A 21,978-nucleotide genomic window follows, 5' to 3' on the forward strand; every position below is an offset into this window, starting at 1 on the left:
TCTACTGTATTATTGACTGTATGTTTGTTTTATTCCATGTGTAACTCTGTGTTGTTGTATGTTGTCGAACTGCTTTGCTTTATCTTGGCCAGGTCGCAGTTGTAAATGAGAACTTGTTCTCAACTTGCCTACCTGGTTAAATAAAGGTGAAATAAATAAGATAAATAAAAATTGTGTTGAATTGTGTTCGGGAAATAAATATAGGCAAGGTTTTAAAAGGGTAGTGGTAATATTTAATTCAGTACAGAACTTTTGAGGTGGCTTAACTTACCCTGTCCCACAGCTCAGCTTACCCTATACCTGGGGTAAACTGTGCCGAGACCCCTTTTCTTTGTTGTTGGACAAGCTATGTTTTCAGAACTGTTACGTTTACATGAATTTGGACTATATCTGAAATTAAATGGAGATATCTTTGTTAGAAAGAACTCTATATATCACTTAACGGAGTGATGCTGAATGTAGAAAAATGGCTCGACTTACCCCACTACACCGTGCAGTAAATGTGAGGAATCAGTGATGTCACAAAAGTCCTTTAGAACAGATCAGTCAAACGAGGAGAGAGAGATTTATTACGTTCTACTATTTTACTATTATTTTACTACTATTTTATTGTTATTATTTTTATATTTAATTTTGTATTATTATTTACTGCCATTTTATATTATTATCTGTTATTGTTTATAATTGTATTATAATGTATATTGTATACATTGTTGCTTTGGCAATATTGACAATGTTTTTCATGCCAATAAAGCAGCTTGAATTTGAATTTGAGAGAGAGAGAGGGCGAGGAGAGAGGGAGAGAGAGAGAGAGAGAGAGAGAGAGAGGGCGAGGAGAGAGAGAGAGAGAGAGAGCGAGAGAGAGAGGAGAGAGAGAGAGAGAGAGAGCGAGGAGAGAGAGAGAGAGACGTTCTTATTCAAATGTAATGATCATCAGAAGGAAGCATGACAGAAATATAGTTTGATCTGTGGACATAGCTATTGAAGAAACAATGGAGATCTTGACAATAGAAACAAGACACACTATAGACCCCCCTCCCCCCCAAAAAAGTAACGTCCACTGGTTCCTCCAAACGCTTTCTGCCAAGAGTAGCTAAATCATTTTTAGATAAATGACCTAAATTACATTAGCGAGGTAGGTTTAGTCTGCTGCCTGTTAATTATCACACGCTCTCAATTAAGACCACAGAACACGACGGAACACTTAGCCAGCGCTAACCCAATTCACTATGGTTAAGGAGCGGGTGGCTACGTAGCAAGGGGGGAAGGTGTGGAGTCTGGGGAACGCGTCCTTACTGGACCCCCGTCACAGAGCCTTGTGGGTAGCAGGGATTTGTGTGCGTGTGTGTGTGTGTGTGTGCGTGCGCGTGCGTGCGTGCGTGTGGGGTAGTTAGCATTTAGCTACGGGTGGCTACGAGGCTGCAGGGCCCCATGCTGTGTTAATGAGAGCTGTTCAGGATGCGTTAGCGGATGGTAGCAGCTAACAGGATTAGCCATGGCGGGGAGGAATGCGTGCTCTCATTTCACAGTTGTCACTACACCTTGGCTGTGAGAGGCATGGGTGACTGACAGGTCTGAAAGGTCGAACTGGAGGGCTCATCTACAGGGAGCTGGAAACAGCCTTCCATCCTCTTATGGTGTGTGTGTGTGGGGGGGGGGGGGGGGGGACTTGTTGTTGCAGCAAATTGAAGTTAAGGTATTTACTATTATTCAATATTTTGGTATTTATCTGAACCAGTTACTATCACTTCGGCATTTAAAAAATGCCTCGTCCCAGAAAAAATATATATACAGCAGAGGGAAAAACAATCAGAAGCATGACCAAGATACATATGTTATCAGTTATGACAATATATCACCCACGATACTGCATAAACCTTTCCTTGTTCTGCCCTGGTTGTCTAGGCAGTTTGTTCTGCTCTGGTTGTCCAGGCTGTTTGTTCTGTCCTGGTTGTCCAGGCTGTTTGTTCTGTCCTGGTTGTCCAGGCTGTTTGTTCTGCTGGGAGGATGATACAGACTAGTGTAGTTAGACTGGGAGGATGATACAGACTAGTGTAGTTAGACTGGCAGGATGATACAGACTAGTGTAGTTAGACTGGGAGGATGATACAGACTAGTGTAGTTAGACTGGGAGGATGATACAGACTAGTGTAGTTAGACTGGGAGGATGATACAGACTAGTGTAGTTAGACTGGGAGGATGATACAGACTAGTGTAGTTAGACTGGGACGATGATATAGACTAGTGTAGTTAGACTGGGAGGATGATACAGACTAGAGTAGTTAGACTGGGACGATGATACAGACTAGTGTAGTTAGACTGGGACGATGATAAATACTAGTGTAGTTAGACTGGTATGATACAGACTAGTGTAGTTAGACTGGGAGAATGATACAGACTAGTGTAGTTAGACTGGGAGGATGATACAGACTAGTGTAGTTAGACTGGGACGATGATACAGACTAGTGTAGTTAGACTGGGAGGATGATACAGACTAGTGTAGTTAGACTGGGAGGATGATACAGACTAGTGTAGTTAGACTGGGAGGATGATACAGACTAGTGTAGTTAGACTGGGAGGATGATACAGACTAGTGTAGTTAGACTGGGAGGATGATACAGACTAGTGTAGTTAGACTGGGAGGATGAAACAGACTAGTGTAGTTAGACTGGGACGATGATACAGACTAGTGTAGTTAGACTGGGAGGATGATACAGACTAGTGTAGTTAGACTGGGACGATGATACAGACTAGTGTAGTTAGACTGGGAGGATGATACAGACTAGTGTAGTTAGACTGGGACGATGATAAAGACTAGTGTGGTGGGAATGCATGAGTTTGCCCCTATGTATATCTCAAGTCAACATGTGTTCTGTCTGGAGTCTGGAGTGTAACACCGTGTTAGCTAGGAAGGAATCGTACCACCAATTCATACATACTGGTACAGTCTTGGTTGTACAGTCTGTCTTATAGAGATGTATAGAGGTGAGTTTAGTTCTGTGCTGATCTCTCTATCAGGGGTATAATGGCCAGCCACGGACCATCGTCTCACAGATCAGCCAATCAATATACATGTGATTTACAAACTACAGACACAGGTAATCAATGGGTATAAAAGTTTATGAAATATGCATTACAGAGATTTTGTTATAGCGACAGGAAGCTGAGGTAGATATACGGACAGGCCCATTTATTTTCCTCACTATTGATTATATCATCACTAGGATCGTCTGTCTTCCCCTTTCTCTCTCTCTCCTTCCTCTATCTATCTCCCTCTCTCTCCCTCTCGCTCCTTCCCCCCTCTATCGCTCTCTCTCTCTCTCTCTCCTTCCTCCCTCTATCTATCTGCCTCTCTCTCCTTTCTCTCTCTCTCTCTCTCCTCTCTTTCTCCTCTCTCTCTCTCCTCTCTCCTCTCTCTCTCTTACTCTCCTTTCTCACCTCTTTCTCATTTCTCTCTCTCTCTCTCCCTCTCTTCTTTCTCTCTCGCTCTCCTTTCTCTCTCTCTCTCTCCTTCCTCCCTCTATCTATCTGCCTCTCTCTCCTTTCTCTCTCTCTCTCCTCTCTTTCTCCTCTCTCTCTCTCCTCTCTCCTCTCTCTCTCTCTCTTACTCTCCTTTGTCACCTCTTTCTCCTTTCTCTCTCGCTCTCCTTTCTCTCTCTCTCCTCTCTTTCTCCTCTCTCTCTCTCCTCTCTCTCTCTCTCTTACTCTCCTTTGTCACCTCTTTCTCCTTTCTCTCTCGCTCTCCTTTCTCTCTCTCTCTCTCTCCTTCCTCCCTCTATCTATCTGCCTCTCTCTCATTTCACTCTCTCTCCCCTCTCTCCCCTCTCTCCCCTCTTTCTCCTCTCTCTCTCTCCTTTCTCTACTCTCTCTTCTCTCTCTCCTTTCTCTCTCCTTTCTCACCTCTCTCTCTCATTTCTCTCTCTCTCTCTCTCTCCTTTCTCAGTAAACATTACACTCACAAAAGTTCTAAAAGAATAAAGACATTACAAATGTCATGTGTCTATATACATTGTTGTAATGATGTGCAAATAGTTTAAGTACAAAAGGGAAAATAAATAAACATAAATATATGTTGTTTATACAATGGTGTTTGTTCTTCACAGGTTGCCCTTTTCTTGTGGCAACAGGTCACACATCTTGATGCTGTGATTGCACACTGTGAGACCCAATAGATATGGGAGTTAATCATCATTTGATTTTGTGAGTCTGTGTAATCTGAGGGAAATACGTGTCTCTAATATGGTCATACGTACATTTGGCAGGAGTTTAGGAAGTGCAGCTCAGCTTCCATCTCATTTTGTGGGCAGTGTGCACACAGCCTGTCTTCTCTTAGGAGCCACATCTGCCTTCGGCAACCTTTCTCAATAGCAAGGCTATGCTCACTGAGTCTGTACATAGTCAAAGACTTCCTTAAGTTTGGGTCAGTCACAGTGTTCAGGTATTCTGGCACTGTGTGCTCTCTCTTTAGGTCCAAATAGATTTCTAGTTTGCTCTGGGGTTTTTTGTTAATTAATTCCAATTTGTAATTATCTTTTTGTTTTCTCATGATTTGGTTGGATCTAATTGTGTTGCTGTCCTGGGGTTCTGTGGAGTCTGTTTGTGTTTGTGAACAGAGAGCCCCAGGACTGCTTGTTTAGGGGGCTATTCTCCAGGTTCATTATGGAAGGTAACGGCTCTTTTCTGTATTCTGATAATTAGCGGGTATCAGCCTAATTCTGCTCTGCATGCATTATTTGGTGTTTTGCGTTGTACACAGAGGATATTTTTGCAGAATTCTGCATGCAGAGTCTTCAATATTATGAATTCTTGGTTGATTTTTATTTATTTAATTTTTATTGAACCTTTATTTAACTAGGCAAGTCAGTTAAGACAAATTCTTATTTACAATGACGGCCTACCAAAAGGCAAAAGGCCTCCTGCGGGGACGGGGGCTGGGATTAAAATTTCAAAATTAATAAAATATAAATATAGGACAAAACACACATCACAACAAGAGAGACAGCACAACACTACATAAAAAGAGACCTAAGACAACAACATAGCAACGCAGCAACACATGACAACACAGCATGGTAGCAACATGACAACAACATGGTAGCAGCACAAAACATGGTACAAACATTATTGGGTACAGGCAACAGCACAAAGGGCAAGAAGGTAGAGACAACAATACATCACGCAAAGCAGCCACAACTGTCAATAAGAGTGTCCATGATTGAGTCTTTGAATGAAGAGATGCAACTGTCCAGTTTGAGTGTTTGTTGCGGCTCGTTCCAGTCTCTAGCTGCAGCGAACTGAAAAGAGGAGCGACCCAGGGATGTGTGTGCTTTGGGGACCTTTAACAGAATGTGACTGGGTGTTGGCAGAACGGGTGTTATATGTGGAGGATGAGGGCTGCGGTAGATATCTCAGATCGGGGGATCAACATCTAGTGGAAAGCCTTCCCAGAAGAGCGGAGGCTGCTTTTGCAACAAAGGGGGGAGGGGACCATACTCCATATTAATCCCCATGATTTTGGAATGAGATGTTGGACGAGCAGGTGTCCACATACTTTTGGTCATGTAGAGAAGGTTCTATGGTTTAGTCTTCTCTATGGGAGATGTCAGCATTTATAGGATGTATATCTGTCCAGGTGCTGTCAACTCCACAGTGCCATTGAGGTGCTTGGGTAAGCAAATGTTCAGATTAAGAACACTGATTCTGGACCAGCTCTCAGAACCATCTTCCACCCTGAGGTGGTGGATAGTAGACTACAGTCTGATTCTGGATCAGCTCTCTGTAGACTACTGTGTAGACTAGACTGTTATCTGCGTCCCAAATGGCACCCTATTCACTATTTAGTGCACTACTTTTGACTAGGGCGCCTAGGGCTCTGGTCAAAAGTAGTGCGAAAGTAGGGCACTATATAGGGAATAGGGTACCATTTGGGACGCCCACTGGATATCCTGGAGAGCCACCTCATAGCCCAGCAGCAACACTAACAAGGTAATTACCCAAAGGCATCGGGAACGAAAGACAGGAGGAAAAAAATCAATATATCATTTCAGTATTTTAGAAAGGGTTTCCTCTGAATGTCTTATCTATTGGTGAATGTCTCAATCCCATCCACCAGCTTTGGGGAGAAGATGCCCTTGAGTGCTGGCCCAGAATCACAGTTCTCTCGTCTAATCTCAATCACAACAGTCAGGAATGTCAATATGAAACTGGCCAGTTGAACATGGTACACAAAACCAAATGCCACAGCTTTATCCTTGCTTGTAAATTGCTTGATGTAATTTACATTACTGTAAATAACAGCATATAGATCAATTTTACATCCTGACCCGTCTGGTGTTTCCATGGCAATGACCCCAGGTCGGGATGTAATGAGCGTGAGGTGAAACTGTTTTGACAAGTGTCAACCTCCGTCGTAGTGCCGTTTTTAACCAATTGGATCTCTGACAGAGATTAGCTTCTACAGTGCTAAGTGGGGCGCTAATATTTCTACTTCTGGACTCTTAAAGTACCTGGCAGATCATTAGAAATTGATGAAATGTAAACCATTTATAGACGAGAAAAATATTTTTGAGGACAACGATCCTGTGGGCTTTAGAGAAAGCAACAGACAAATTGTTGTCGGGCAATCTTTGATTCCCAAGCTCACTAATGAATAGTTATTTTCTTTTTTTAGTCCACCATCAAACACTGTCATTAATTTTCACCTCTACAGTAGGAACATCTAAATTAAAATCCAAATTTGACACTTTACCAGACCCAGACCAAATCCAGAACTAGAACAAAACAAACAGATACAACGCCGCAGGCAAAATACACTTCATGGGATGAAATCGATTTGAATCCACAACACTGCTACAGTCTCACTCGATTGCCTAATTGAATGGCTCAAACACTGAGACAATTTGCCGTGTATGCGATTGTGAAGGCCTGCCGGGCGGAAAAGTGAAACCAATACATTTTTTTTTTTTTTTTTGCTTTGCAAATTATTAATTAAACTCATCTTCCTGTGTTTATTCTCTCTCAGCCGCCGAGTCGTAATTGAGTTTGATAGATGACTGACAGCATCTGACAGGTCGTTAAGCCTCGTCATAAGAGATTAATTGAACGACATAATATTTATGTCTCGGTGTTGACCAGTTATCCTACCATCTATCACAGAGATGATCACCGCTGATTGAAAACCACTGGTCTGTGTAATCCTCATTATTTGAAATGTACAGCTTCTTGTGCCGTTTTGCGGTAATGATGACGGTAAATTGGAAGCGGTAAATGCATAACGAGGGGGAAAATGAGAGGGGGATGCTATCAAGGAATTAATGTGGTGGAATGTTGGGGAGGACAAGAAAGGGCGGGAAAAGACATATAAAACAAAAAATAGAATGTAATAAAGATCTCCAGTATTTTATTTCCAGTATTAAAATGTTTAATTAACTTCTTAATTTTTTCAACTGCACTCACCGATTCCACGTGTTTCTTCCGGTGCTTATTAGGAAATGCAGCGGCCATTACTGAAGCCCAAACGAGAGTTGTCTTGGGGTTTGGTTTAATGTGGGTAATGTCTTCGCCTTCCAATCACAGAAGGGCAGTAGTGAGTAACTTAGTGACAGAGAAGTAATCTAAGCTAGCTTTGCTATGGACTGTCTGTCTCACCATCCACAAGATGATCTGCTAAATCAGTTCAATATGTAGGCTAAAGCTTGCGCTGACCTTGTGTTTAGCCAACCTGACAGCAGCTAGCTAGCATAGCTTGTCCCTGACCTTGTGTTTAGCCAACCTGACAGCAGCTAGCTAGCTAGCATAGCTTGTCCCTGACCTTGTGTTTAGCCAACCTGACAACAGCTAACTAGCTAGCTAGCATAGCTTGTCCCTGACCTTGTGTTTAGCCAACCTGACAGCAGCTAGCTAGCATAGCTTGTCCCTAACCTTGTGTTTAGCCAACCTGACAGCAGCTAGCTAGCATAGCTTGGGGGATATCTACAGATGGCTAGTGCCTTCATAAAGTATTCCTACACCTTGACATATTTTTTGCTAATTTATTGAAAATGAAATACTGAAATATCTGATTTACATGAGTATTCACACCCATGAGTCAATACTTTGCAGAAGCACCTTTGACGGCGATTGCAGCTTTGAGTCTTTTTGAGAATATCTGTATCAGCTTTGCACATCTAGATTTGAGGATTTTATCCAATTCTTCCTTGCAGATTTTCTCAAGCTCTGTTTAGTTAGATGGGGAGCGGCGGAGAACAGCAATCTTAAAGTCTGTCCACAGATTTTCAATGGGATTCAAGTCTGGGCTTTGGCTGGGCCACTCAAGGACTTTCACATTCTTGTTCTAAAGCCATTCCAGTGTTGCTTTGTATGTATGCTTGGGGTCATTTTCCTGTTGGAACGTAAATCTTCGCCCCCAATCTAAGGTGGTTTGCACTCTGATGCAGGTTCTCATCAAGGATTTGCCTGTATTTGGCTCCATTCATTGGCCCCTCTATACTACCAGTCTCCCAGTCCTGCCGCTGAAAAAGCATCCTCCCATATAATGATACTGCCACCACCATGCTTCACGCTAGGGATTGTTGTAGATGGGTGATGAGCTGTTCCTGGTTTTCCTCAGACAAAAAGCTTTGCGTTCAGGCCAAATATTAACATCTTTGTCTCATCAGACCACAGAATATTTTGCCTTATGATCTTTCACGTGCCTTTTTACAAACTCCAGGCGTGCAGTCACGTTCCTTTTTCTCAGTAATGGCTTCCATCTGGCCACTCTCCCATAAAGCCCAGCTTGGTGAAGTGCGGTAGAGACTGTTGTCCTTCTGGCAGGTTCTCCCATCTCAGCCAAGGAACTCTGTAGTTTTATCAGACTGGTCATTGGGTTCTTGGTCACCTCCCTGACCAAGGTCCTTCTTGCTCAGTTGCTCAGTTTGGTCGGACGGCCAGCTCTAGGCAGTCTGGGTAGTTACATATTTTCTTCATTTCCCAATGATGGAGACGACTGTGATTTTGGAAACTTTCAACGCTCTAGAAATTGTTTTATACCCTTCCCTGGATATATGCCTCATCATAATTATATCTCAGAGATCTATGGACAGTTCCTTGAACTTCACGGTATAGTTCCTGCTCTGACATGCACTGTCAACTGTGTGACCTTATATAGACAGGTGTGTTTCTTTCCAAACAATTGAATTAGCCACAGGTGTACTCCAATCAAGTTGTAGTGACATTGCAAGGATGATAAAGGAAATTGGATACACCTGAGCTCAGTTTGAAGTGACATAGCAAAAGGGTGTGAACACTTATGTAAATGAGATATTTCTGTATTTCATTTTCAATACGTTTGGAAACATTTCTAAAAACACGTTTTCACTTTGTCTTGTGTGTAGATGGGTGAGGAAAACAATTGATTTAAGCCATTTTGAATTCAGGCTGTAATACAACAAAATGTGGAATAAATCAAGGGGTATGAATACTTTCTGAAGGCACTGCAGCTGGCTAATATTTCTCTGTCAAATCACAGTTCTGCCAAGTACCAGTATCTAGAATGTGTTTCATGAGACACTCGTTCTACAACACCTTGCTATGAAATTAGCTTGCAACTTCTATCACGTCATGTAAAGACATGTTACCGTGGAAACGATATCAACAACTGCGAGTTGAATGCCCGGTCTTCAGTCAGCTCAGCTGTCAACACAATAATCTATAACTGGCAAGTTTTGTTTCGTCTCCTCTCTCCTTATATCCACAGTTAGATCTCCCTACAGGTGTAGGCTAAATGTGGACATTGGGCAAACATGGCCAGCTTGAGTGGAGATGCATTTATCAGTAAAATAAATCAATCGATGGGTGTGTTTGTGTTACAAAATACAACTAATTTTCTGCTGTAAATAGGCTATCATATTCATTTGCTTATATAGACACTTTACCTAGAAAATGAAAAAAAGTTGTGTGAAGAGTACATCCACAAAAAGGAGCATAAAAATATTTGGTCCAACTTCAGCTGCCCCAGAACTAGCATGAACCTTCAGCTGCCCCAGAACTAGCATGGACTTCAGCTGTCCCAGAACTAGCATGAACCTTCAGCTGTCCCAGAACTAGCATGGACTTCAGCTGTCCCAGAACTAGCATGAACCTTCAGCTGTCCCAGAACTAGCATGAACCTTCAGCTGTCCCAGAACTAGCATGGACTTCAGCTGTCCCAGAACTAGCATGAACCTTCAGCTGTCCCAGAACTAGCATGAACCTTCAGCTGTCCCAGAACTAGCATGAACCTTCAGCTGTCCCAGAACTAGCATGAACCTTCAGCTGTCCCAGAACTAGCATGAACCTTCAGCTGTCCCAGAACTAGCATGAACCTTCAGCTGTCCCAGAACTAGCATGGCCTTCAGCTGTCCCAGAACTACCATGAACCCTCAGCTGTCCCAGAACTAGCATGAACCTTCAGCTGTCCCAGAACTAGCATGAACCTTCAGCTGTCCCAGTACTAGCATGGCCATCAGCTGTCCCAGAACTACCATGAACCCTCAGCTGTCCCAGAAATAGCATGAACCTTCAGCTGTCCCAGAACTAGCATGGACTTCAGCTGTCCCAGAACTAGCATAGACTTCAGCTGTCCCAGAACTAGCATGAACCTTCAGCTGTCCCAGAACTAGCATAGCCTTGTAATCTATTCTATGGTCTAATCTAAGGATTTGGCAGTATAACCACACATTGACATGCACAGCTGTCTGGGTGAGGTTCTTTCTTCAAGTCTCCAGGAGGGGATGAAGTCCCTTCCATACATGTAGTGTTTTACAGGTTATGGACAGGTGGCAGTCAGGTGGCATCTTTCTTTTCATGTTTTTCAGAGTCAGTAGAAAGGCCTCTTTAGTGTCCTAAGTTTTCATAACTGTGACCTTAATTGCCTACCGTCTGTAAGCTGTTAGTGTCTTAACGACCATTCCACAGGTGCATGTTCATTCATTGTTTATGGTTCATTGAACAAGCATGGGAAACTGTTAAAACCCTTCACAATGAAGATCTGTGAAGTTATTTTGATTTTTATGAATTATCTTTGAAAGACAGGGTCCTGAAAAAGGGACATTTCTTTTTTTGCTGAGTTTAGTAGCCATATATAGGAAAACCAAAGTTCGTGATTCGTATGTTGATGATGTAAAGAATATTTGCTGGTCTGTGGTGTGTAATGAGGAGTAACCAGACTCTGCACTTGACTCATTTATGAAATTGCTTATTCCAGTTACCAGTAAGCACACAGCCATTAAAACTTCTTAAGGATCCGCCCCTTTTTTCAATTTTCGCCTAAAATGACATAACCAAATCCAACTGCCTGTAGCTCAGGCCCTGAAGCAAGTATATTCATATTCTTGGTACCATTTGAAAGGAAACACTTTGAAGTTTGTGGAAATGTGAAAGGAATGTAGTAGAATATAACACAATAGATCTGGTGAAAGATAATACAAAGAAAAAAACCAACTTTACTTTTGTAAAATTTTGTACCATCATCTTTGAAATACAAGAGAAAGACCATAATGTATTTTTCCAGCCCAGGTGCAATTTAGATTTTGGCAGCAGTGTATATGCAAAGTTTTAGACTGATCCAATGAACCATTCCATTTCTGTTCAAAATGTTGTATCAGGACTGCCCAAATGTGCCTAATTTGTTTATTAATAACTTGTCCTGTTCAAAATTGTGCACTCTCCTCAAACAATAGCATGGTATTCTTTCACTGTAATAGCTACTGTAAATTGGACAGTGCAGTTAGATTAACAAGAATTTAAGTTTTCTGCCCATATCAGATATGTCTATGCCCTGGGAAATGTTCTTGTTACTTACAACCTCATGCTAATCGCATTAGCCTACGTTAGCTCAACCGTCCCGTGGAAGGGACACTGATCCCAAAGAAGATTTTTAACACTACTTTCTCTCACCACATTATCATATGCTCTATCTTTCTACTAAGTTTGTGCATCTCTTCACAACATTGATTGGTTGAATCCCGTGTGATATTCTGGGTACAGTTTGTTGTTGAATCCCGTGTGATATTCTGGGTACAGTTTGTTGTTGACTCCCGTGTGATATTCTGGGTACAGTTTGCTGTTGAATCCCGTGTGATATTCTGGATACAGTTTGTTGTTGAATCCCGTGTGATATTCAGGGTACAGTTTGTTGTTGAATCCCGTGTGATATTCAGGGTACAGTTTGCTGTTGAATCCCGTGTGATATTCTGGATACAGTTTGTTGTTGAATCCCGTGTGATATTCAGGGTACAGTTTGTTGTTGAATCCCGTGTGATATTCTGGGTACAGTTTGTTGTTGAATCCCGTGTGATATTCTGGGTACAGTTTGTTGTTGAATCCCGTGTGATATTCAGGGTACAGTTTGTTGTTGAATCCCGTGTGATATTCAGGGTACAGTTTGTTGTTGAATCCCGTGTGATATTCTGGGTACAGTTTGTTGTTGAATCCCATGTGATATTCTGGGTATAGTTTGTTGTTGAATCCCGTGTGATATTCTGGATACAGTTTGTTGTTGAATCCCGTGTGATATTCAGGGTACAGTTTGCTGTTGAATCCCGTGTGATATTCTGGGTACAGTTTGTTGTTGAATCCCGTGTGATATTCAGGGTACAGTTTGTTGTTGAATCCCGTGTGATATTCTGGGTACAGTTTGTTGTTGAATCCCGTGTGATATTCTGGGTACAGTTTGTTGTTGAATCCCGTGTGATATTCTGGATACAGTTTGTTGTTGAATCCCGTGTGATATTCAGGGTACAGTTTGTTGTTGAATCCCGTGTGATATTCTGGGTACAGTTTGTTGTTGACTCCCGTGTGATATTCTGGGTACAGTTTGCTGTTGAATCCCGTGTGATATTCTGGATACAGTTTGTTGTTGAATCCCGTGTGATATTCAGGGTACAGTTTGTTGTTGAATCCCGTGTGATATTCAGGGTACAGTTTGCTGTTGAATCCCGTGTGATATTCTGGATACAGTTTGTTGTTGAATCCCGTGTGATATTCAGGGTACAGTTTGTTGTTGAATCCCGTGTGATATTCTGGGTACAGTTTGTTGTTGAATCCCGTGTGATATTCTGGGTACAGTTTGTTGTTGAATCCCGTGTGATATTCTGGGTATAGTTTGTTGTTGAATCCCGTGTGATATTCTGGATACAGTTTGTTGTTGAATCCCGTGTGATATTCAGGGTACAGTTTGCTGTTGAATCCCGTGTGATATTCTGGGTACAGTTTGTTGTTGAATCCCGTGTGATATTCAGGGTACAGTTTGTTGTTGAATCCCGTGTGATATTCTGGGTACAGTTTGTTGTTGAATCCCGTGTGATATTCTGGGTACAGTTTGTTGTTGAATCCCGTGTGATATTCTGGGTACAGTTTGTTGTTGAATCCCGTGTGATATTCAGGGTACAGTTTGTTGTTAAATCCCATGTGATATTCAGGGTACAGTTTGTTGTTGAATCCCGTGTGATATTCTGGGTACAGTTTGTTGTTGAATCCCGTGTGATATTCTGGGTACAGTTTGTTGTTGAATCCCGTGTGATATTCTGGGTACAGTTTGTTGTTGAATCCCGTGTGATATTCTGGGTACAGTTTGTTGTTGAATCCCGTGTGATATTCTGGGTACAGTTTGTTGTTGAATTCCGTGTGATATTCTGGATACAGTTTGTTGTTGACTCCCGTGTGATATTCTGGATACATGCTGTGCTAGCTGACAGGATTCCTACGGGTGTGGAAACATATAGGAAGAAAGACACGTACGCTCACATCATGCACACAGGCACACGCACGCACACACAAGCACCCACACACCCGCGCAGCCACGCACCCGCACCCACCCATGTACCCCCCCCCCCCCCCCACACACACACACACACACACACACACACACACAAACACTGCAGCTAACAAATGCCATCTATCTGAAACTGTTTACCAGATTTATTTGATGGGATATGTATAACAAAGCAATTTTTAGAACCCGGTCACTCTATAATGTTATTTGCACCATGGGGTTTTAATGTATTTAACTGGCTTGTTCAGATATATTCTCAAACTCTCTTCTTATTAAATTTTTTGTTGTTGTTGTTGTATAAACAGTCTTTTGGAATCAAACTCAGAGAGAAGTTTAATCTCATCAACACAACCCAAGTCCCCGACATTTAGATTTCTAGTTTTGGTATACAAGATTATTCCCTCCTAATATCTTCCACCATGAAGAGGTTATTTTAGTCCCCTACTAAGTCAGTGATATCCTTAAAGGCTGCCAAAATTATCCTGCAGAAATTGCTGACTGGGAAATATGGAAGGTTCCAGGCAGGTATAGTAAGAAATCTGTGCTCACCGTGTAGCAATGTGACTGCTGTGTTGGCGGTAGCTACAGAACCAGACAGGGGTGACCCCTGTTGGATGGAGAGGTGGGATGACCTCAAAGTCATCCACCGCGAAGAGATCCTAGAGGAAAGAGAAGCTGCAATACACCTACTCTACATTAGGAACCATAGGATGAGATTTTGTGCCAAAAAAAAGATCCACCTTTTTACCTTTTATGTTAATAGTTTATATTGACTCTGTTTGCATAAGATGGTTAATAAATACCATTACAGTCTGATGCTATAGAGTTACAGTATATTTTATGATAATGTTCTACATAAACCCAACAGATTAATAAAATAGATTTATTTAGTCTATGCTTCAGGGACAGAGAGTTGTTTTAAGATATTATCCACCTTATAAAACACTCAGCGAATCATTTGAAATGATGTATGAGGCTCTGAATTAAAGTTTTTTTTCACAGAGTGGAACTAATAATTGAAGAGTTTCTAATCCCCTGCAGGTGTACTGAGTTAGGAATTCAAGCAGGAACCCAGGGCCGTTCTGACCGCTCATTAGGCAGGATTAGGCGGCCCTCTAGGATGGCAGATTATTAACAAGGGCAGCATTTTCCAAGCTAAACTGACCAATACGTTCCTCCAACAACACATAACATCTCACGTAATTCTGTCCCAAAAAAAACAATTAAAACTTCTCTCATCCACTGACGTATTAGGTGAGCACGGATTCTGCCCCATGACAAGCAGTGCCCTGCTCATTTTGGCAAAGTCAGGGGCACAAAATATTTATTCTTGTCCATACCCAGTGTCCTGTTGGAGACATGGAGTGCTGCAGCTCTACACCGACGCTGAAGCCATTTAACATAAATCATGTAGCCTAATAGTAGAAAGAATAGTAGCCAATGTAGGTTTTCTGTAGTGTCACAGGGGTCGTAAAAGGGAGACCAAGACGCAGGGTGGATAGTGCTCATTTTCAATCTTTTTAATGAACACTTGACAAAATAACAAAAACGACCAACACAGTCCCGTCAGGTACAAAGACTATAACGGAAAACAACTACCCACAACCCCAAAGGAAAAACAGGCTGCCTAAGTATGGCTTCCAATCAGAGACAACGAAAGACACCTGCCTCTGATTGGAAACCATACCCGGCCGAACATGAAAACCAACACATAGAAAATGATAACTAGAACAAACACACATAGAAACAGAAAACCCCAAATACCTACAAAACAAACCCCCCTGCCACGCCCTGACCACTCTACTTTGGCAAATGACCTCTTTCACTGGTCAGGACGTGACATGTAGCCTACAGACTGGAGGCCATATTTATGACAATGTTATGAGACAGATATCTCCGATCAAATAGCCTAATTGGCGACCTATCAAATAAAAATGTGTTTTGATTTGAGTATGACTTAGCACGTTAACAAACAACATATCCCCAAAAACAGGACAGGTGAAAATAAAATGGACAATATGGAATTAAATTAGGCTACTCACGACTGTTGTCCCAGGATTTTCACTCCGTGGGCTAAATTATCATGAATCCGTGATAAAAAATGTAGGAATATTTTTTCTATTAGTCAATTATTGATGATCTGATCACATCGAATAAGAAAACACTTCTGTATTCAAATAACCCCTGATAATGTCACATCTGCTCCTGCCCCACCCCCTAGTGGATATCCGGTGTCTCATTGACCTGCATCCATTCCCCCAGTTCCCTCTCCCTTTCTCTCTCTGTGTTTGTGATTGTGTGGTTGGAGACAGATGTGCTGGAGTCAGAGCAGTTCCCCACCAGCTGCAACCCTTTCCATAATCAAGACCTCTACATATACTCAGTCCTGCCACTTCCACTCTGCCAGGTCGTAATCTCTGCTCAGTCAGTATTATGCTTCTAGCTTTTATGATTATTCAAGATCCTGTTACCCTGCTGTGCCTGTTTCCCTGCCTGACCCTGTTATCCTCTCACTGCAGTTTTGCCTCTCTGACTCTTGTATCAGTCTCCTGTTCTACATCTCACCACCCTGCTACCCTGTTCTGGATTCAACTCACCATCACTCCTTTTGATTTCCCTCCGGACCTGTTTACCCTGTCTCAACCCAGCTCACTCCAACCCCAGCCTCCACATCTGGTTTCCTACAACCCACCCAAGCTTACTCTGGCCTGCACTCCTCTCTCCCTGTGTTGCAATAAATATCTTGGTTCATTCATCCTTTCTGCTCTTGGGTTCCCCTGTGCTGCTCCGCCTAACAGATAAACTAGCTGCTATGTAAATAACCCCTGATAAACTAGCTGCTATGTAAATAACCCCTGATAAACTAGCTGATATGTAAATAACCCCTGATAAACTAGCTGCTATGTAAATAACCCCTGATAAACTAGCTGCTATGTAAATAACCCCTGATAAACTAGCTGCTATGTAAATAACCCCTGATAAACTAGCTGATATGTAAATAACCCCTGATAAACTAGCTGATATGTAAATAACCCCTGATAAACTAGCTGCTATGTAAATAACCCCTGATAAACTAGCTGCTATGTAAATAACCCCTGATAAACTAGCTGCTATGTAAATAACCCCTGATAAACTAGCTGATATGTAAATAACCCCTGATAAACTAGCTGATATGTAAATAACCCCTGATAAACTAGCTGATATGTAAATAACCCCTGATAAACTAGCTGATATGTAAATAACCCCTGATAAACTAGCTGATATGTAAATAACCCCTGATAAACTAGCTGCTATGTAAATAACCCCTGATAAACTAGCTGATATGTAAATAACCCCTGATAAACTAGCTGATATGTAAATAATCCCTGATAAACTAGCTGATATGTAAATAACCCCAGATAAACTAGCTGATATGTAAATAACCCCTGATAAACTAGCTGCTATGTAAATAACCCCTTGTAAACTCTGTCTGTCTGTCTGTCTGTCTGTCTGTCTGTCTGTCTGTCTGTCTGTCTGTCTGTCTGTCTGTCTGTCCAGCCACCCACCCTCCAGCCAGGTAAAACAGAGTAGTGTTACCTCCTTACCCTCAGTGCTAGCTGTTTTACATAGACTACAGAGTCCATAGCGTCAAGGCTTGCTGCGTGCACAAAAGCGTCATGACACAGCTCCAAAAAGCTGACACCATGGGAGAGTTTTGCTAGCTATCCCATTCCAATGAACTTGAGAGGAACGTATCGATTCCCACATGGCAACGACTCCACCTGGCTATAGGCTTTAGAGGTGAACTTACAGGAGCGTCCCCTGTGTTATACGGAGGACGCAGATAAGGATTTGACTCAGTGTCAACAAATAATACAAATTTGTTTCATTCCAAAACACTATATATCAATTTTCAGAAATGTTGGTAAATTATCTTTTAATGTTCAAAGAAATTATGAAAGAGATTGGTGTGTTTTTTCACGATCTAATCATGGTATTGGAAGACATGTATTTGTTTAAAATCTATCACTTTGACGGTTTCATATTTCAGAGAGACAAATAATCATGCTTTTTTTTTTGCTAAATGCAAAAATATATAAATATACCTGCCTCCCTCTCAGAGAATGAAGTAGTAATGCTAGGTTTAACACAGTCAAACGTAACAAATAGCTACATTTTTAATAAAGAACTGTACAAATGGATAAGAGCATTTGCTAAATTACTAAAATATTTTACATACAGATCTCATATTACTGTATTTAATTGTAATAAACAATGGATATATAGCATTTTGCAACAACAACAAAAACCTTTCATGCACATCTCAAATCTATGAAAAGAAAGCTGAGAGAAGTAATATTTTACACATACATGAAGCAATTATTTCTGATGAAAAAAAAACACAAACGTGAAAAACGTGACGGATATAACGTTTTGAAAATAAACTCTTCAAATAGAACATTATATTATTCAACTTGAAGTTTGTTTACCTGAATGAGACTTGGGTGTAACGGAAGTTCGGTTTAGCCACGCTTGAGTGACTAACTTTCCTGAGACCTGAACACTTGTGTTAGCTCCTAGGGCTAATTTCTAGGTTTTTAGCTCAGCGGGCTAACACAAACTTGTGATAGAAAATTGTGAATTGAAAACACCATGGTCTAAGAAGTTTATGGTTTATTGTTATTACACAAGGGAAACTAAAGGCCCATTTTGAATATGTCATTTTAACTTCACATGAACATTTCCCTCTCTGTTGGTGTCTAATACTACTAAAGGGGATAGCCCTGCGCCAAATATGCTTACTTAACACCACTTGCTCATGTGGTTTTGTTAAATGAGAAATTAGAGAGCTGCAGATAGAGGCTAATGCAGTTTATTAACCCAGCTTGAGTGACACACACACACACACACACACACACACACACACACACACACACACACACACACACATCGCCCTCAGGAGGACCACGTAATATAAATAACCCATTGGCCGATCTGATTAACTTAACACAGCCCTGTGGCTAATGCAATTATCCACCCACTCCACACTGCTCCTCTCCACACTGCTCCTCTCCACACTGCTCCTCTCCACACTGCTCCTCTCCACACTGCTCCAATCCACACTGCTCCTCTCCACACTGCTCCTCTCCACACTGCTCCACTCCACACTGCTCCTCTCCACACTGCTCCACTCCACACTCCTCCTCTCCACACTGCTCCTCTCCACACTGCTCCTCTCCACACCGCTCCACTCCACACTGCTCCTCTCCACACTGCTCCTCTCCACACTGCTCCACTCCACACTGCTCCTCTCCACACTCCTCCTCTCCACACTCCTCCTCTCCACACTGCTCCACTCCACACTGCTCCTCTCCACACTGCTCCACTCCACACTGCTCCTCTCCACACTGCTCCTCTCCACACTGCTCCTCTCCACACTGCTCCTCTCCACACCGCTCCTCTCCACACTGCTCCTCTCCACACTGCTCCTCTCCACACCGCTCCTCTCCACAACGCTCCACTCCACTCCACACTGCTCCTCTCCACACTGCTCCTCTCCACACTGCTCCTCTCCACACTGCTCCTCTCCACACCGCTCCTCTCCACACTGCTCCTCTCCACACTGCTCCTCTCCACACCGCTCCTCTCCACAACGCTCCACTCCACTCCACACTGCTCCTCTCCACACTGCTCCTCTCCACACTGCTCCTCTCCACACTGCTCCTCTCCACACTGCTCCAATCCACACTGCTCCTCTCCACACTGCTCCTCTCCACACTGCTCCACTCCACACTGCTCCTCTCCACACTGCTCCACTCCACACTCCTCCTCTCCACACTGCTCCTCTCCACACTGCTCCTCTCCACACCGCTCCACTCCACACTGCTCCCCTCCACACTGCTCCTCTCCACACTGCTCCACTCCACACTGCTCCTCTCCACACTCCTCCTCTCCACACTCCTCCTCTCCACACTGCTCCACTCCACACTGCTCCTCTCCACACTGCTCCACTCCACACTGCTCCTCTCCACACTGCTCCTCTCCACACTGCTCCTCTCCACACTGCTCCTCTCCACACTGCTCTTCTCCACACCGCTCCTCTCCACACTGCTCCTCTCCACACTGCTCCTCTCCACACCGCTCCTCTCCACAACGCTCCACTCCACTCCACACTGCTCCTCTCCACACTGCTCCTCTCCACACTGCTCCTCTCCACACTGCTCCTCTCCACACCGCTCCTCTCCACACTGCTCCTCTCCACACTGCTCCTCTCCACACCGCTCCTCTCCACAACGCTCCACTCCACTCCACACTGCTCCTCTCCACACTGCTCCTCTCCACACTGCTCCAGCTGATAGATAGACTGGTGGAAACGAGAGTATGCGGCCCCATTGTCAACGGAGAGTGTGTGAGTGATATCCCCTAGCTCTACACGGTATATGACAATCTAAAGGTCTGTTCAACCTCCATATCGGTATTTAACGTAGAGGTCAGTTTCGGATGCATTGGTGTGAAGGGGCGGATACATCCAGAAGACCCAGTACGCTCGTCAATAACGTTTAAATTACACCTAGTCTGTTTTGACGGGGAGATTACGTACCACTTGGCTTCGCTCTCCACTGCTCTGCCACAGAAGCAAATTAGTATTTATTGACTTATAATGAAGGGCCCATTTTCACTTCTCAACAACAAGACACTGATTGTTGTCCACACTCACAAAGCACAATATCAGGAGCTTTCACTGCCGTAGCTACGTTTTCCATTAGAGATCGATTTGTTTGCCGTATTGTCACAATGAGGTGGCTTGTGATGGCAGTTGACTGTTGTCCGATGCGTAAAAAGACTGTTGTTGTGGATATCAACAACAACAAAAAGTTGTTGATTATTAATTTTAACCCCCTAAGGTCGATCTTCCCTCCCCTGCGGAAATTGAATTAGCATGATAAAAAAAATCCCTATAAAAATCTGTCAGTTAAACTATAGATATCTGTTTATGTAACTCTTGCACAACTGCAGTGAAAGGTGACAGAGCTAGAGTGGTGTTTGTCAGACCAGGAGAACCCCCCCCCCTCTTTCTTATATCTCACAGAAATAGGACTGACACTTCAGAACGAACTTCCTTTCGATTCTTTTTTTTTGGGGGGGGGGGGGGGGGGACTATTTGTTCTTCCATGAAGTGAAGCTGTTATTCAATGTGTTTGTATGGGCTAGTATCAGAAGGCCTCAAAATTATTTTTCATCAAATACATTTATTTATTTTTTGATACATCAAGGGGTCTTAAAATTCTAAATCAAACAGCTAAATGATCCTTGGTTCGACCTTCTTAAAACAATTCCATATAGCTTAGTCAAAGCCCCCTTCTTAAAACAATTCCATATAGCTTAATAGAACCCCCCTCCCCTTCTTAAAACAATGCCATATAGCTTAGTCGAACCACCCTTCTTAAAACAATTCCATATAGCTTAGTAGCGCGCCCCCTTCTTAAAACAATTCCATATAGCTTAATAGAAGCCCCCTTCGACAAATATGCCCCTTTACTCAGAGCCAGCAACGTAACAGATCTATCAAGTAAGAGTCTTACTGGACCTCAGAACTCTGTATTGTCTAAAGGATAGCCTACTAGCACATACAATGCCTTCACTACGCAGGTGGATCTCTACAAAGTCAGACGCACATTGCGACTCAAACTGTTTTTTAGAGATTGGCAAACCCTCTGTACACACGAAAACAGTGTTCAGACATCCATCTATGTTCATTCCACCTGGGCCCATTGACCCAGCTGTGGACACGGACTACAGACTGGTGCGTAAAGACATAGCCAAATTAGAGACCTCTATTCACTATGTCAGGATCAACTTTACCCACTCTGACAAACAAACTATTAATGATCTCCAGTATAGTTATATGACCAGCGGACAAGAGATGCACCATTACAGCACAATACTATACTAATTACAAGACTGAAGTACTCAGACAACTTAACAATCATACGTTCTATAAGAGACTTGCTACAAACCCCACAACGAACTGTCACTGAGGGCCAACCAACTGTCACTGAGGGCCAGCGAACTGTCACTGAGGGCCAGCGAACTGTCACTGAGGGCCAGCGAACTGTCACTGAGGGCCAGCGAACTGTCACTGAGGGCCAGCGAACTGTCACTGAGGGCCAGCGAACTGTCACTGAGGGCCAACGAACTGTCACCGA

Source organism: Salmo trutta, chromosome 1, assembly GCF_901001165.1.
Source record: "Salmo trutta chromosome 1, fSalTru1.1, whole genome shotgun sequence".
Taxonomy (NCBI): Eukaryota; Metazoa; Chordata; class Actinopteri; order Salmoniformes; family Salmonidae; genus Salmo; species Salmo trutta.